Source organism: Nematolebias whitei, chromosome 6 (genome assembly GCF_014905685.2).
Source record: "Nematolebias whitei isolate Nwh7 chromosome 6, NemWhi1, whole genome shotgun sequence".
Lineage (NCBI taxonomy): Eukaryota > Metazoa > Chordata > Actinopteri > Cyprinodontiformes > Rivulidae > Nematolebias > Nematolebias whitei.
Genome location: NC_056503.1, coordinates 48,078,134 through 48,079,720, shown reverse-complemented (window position 1 = coordinate 48,079,720; position 1,587 = coordinate 48,078,134). Strand labels below are relative to the sequence as shown.

General features: G+C 42.3%; 1 protein-coding gene across 1 annotated transcript in view; it reads left to right on the top strand.

Moving 5' to 3' along the window:
* ppp1r13l (protein phosphatase 1, regulatory subunit 13 like) overlaps positions 1-1,587 on the top strand; it is a 39,580-nt gene that overhangs the window by 35,049 nt on the left and 2,944 nt on the right. The gene's annotated exons all lie outside the window — the stretch shown is intronic.

Here is a 1,587-nt window from a genome sequence, read left to right as displayed (position 1 = left end):
TACCAACATGTCCTGACAATCAGGAGCATCATGTGCCAGTTATACACCTTCTTTAGTAATGTGTTAAAATGTGCCACATGTTCGGCTTAGATCGTTACGAAATAAATCCAAATTACTTTTAGGGACGGAACATATCTCAACATGTTTCCAGAAAGGTCCCAGTTATTCATTATTCATGCGAACATGTTTTCACCATATTTTATTTTTCTTGGATCCTGTGACATTTCTTTCCTCGTGTAAGATAAATAATTAAAGTTTAGCTCCGGAGGCTGAGTGGAAGCAGAGCTTTCATAGAAAGAAAAAAAGGAGCATCATCTTTCCACCGTCCTTTGTCTTCCAAGGAGGAAGGACAAAGGCAGCGTTTCCTCTCTGGTGGAGCAATAACGGTTCTGCAGCTCGTGCACACACAAATCACCCCCCAGCACCAGCAATGTTCGGAGGACTGAGCTGCAGAATCTGCATTTTTCTCTGAGCGCTCGGCACACAGGCAGGATCTGTTGTTAGTGCTGGTAATAAATTACATCCTGCTGTAAAACTGACACATCACCTGGAGCTGCAGAGCTGCTCCCAACACCAGCCGAGCCTGCAGAACCAGGTCCAGGCAGGGTCAGCTCGTTTATCTGCCCTCTGCACTGAACGCAGAGATGTTGGAGCTCAGACGTGTTTCAGACGGGGTGATGCTTCAGGATGTGATTCCTGCTTGAAGCTTTTTACCATCTCAGGGTTTCTGCTGCCCTCCCCCCTCTTCCTCCTCCTCTTCCTCCATTCTTCCTCTCAGGGTGTGCTGAGGTGGCCTTTCATTAGGTCGGTGCTGCCACAGGAAAAACACAAGCTCGCCTCAAATATCAAACTGAGCTCCGGTTGCCAGCAGCTCCAATTTAACAGTCTGAGAAATGTCAGAGTGTCACATCTTTTCAGTTTCCTGCTGCGGGTTTGTCCTCCAAGTCTCTCATTATTCAAGAACCTCCTGTAAAAAGAAGAAGATAAAAGTCCCATTTCCTCCTGGTGATGTTTCTGCTTCTGAATCCATGAAGAGAAATGTGTTTAAACCAAAACTGACACGAAAACCGAGCTGGTGAAATTAGAACAAGAACAACAACAACAATAATAATAGTACTACAAGTATGGTGTGTAGTATACTAGATATACTTATACTTAGCTTAAAGTGTCCTTGCAAAAATAAACTTCAAATGTACTACTTTTTGTTAAGGGCTAAAATTAACTAAAGCTGAAACTAGTAACACAAAAGTTAAAATGAGCAGAACTATAGCTGAATGCTATAACCATCAAAACAGTTGCTAAAAACTACAACTAGCAAGCCAGTAGTCCAAAGCTAAATCCAGCACAACAGTAGCTGAGAGCTAAAATTCGCTAAACAGTAGCAGAAAGCTAAGACAGCACAAAGAGTAGCCGAAACCTAAGACCATACAAACAGTAGCTAAAAACTAAGATCATACAAACAGTAGCCAAAAGTTAAGACAGTACAAACAGTAGCCAAAAGCTAAAACCATAAAAACAGCAGCTTAAAGCTAAGACCATACAAACAGTAGCTGAAAGCTGAGATCATACAAACAGTAGCTGAAAGCT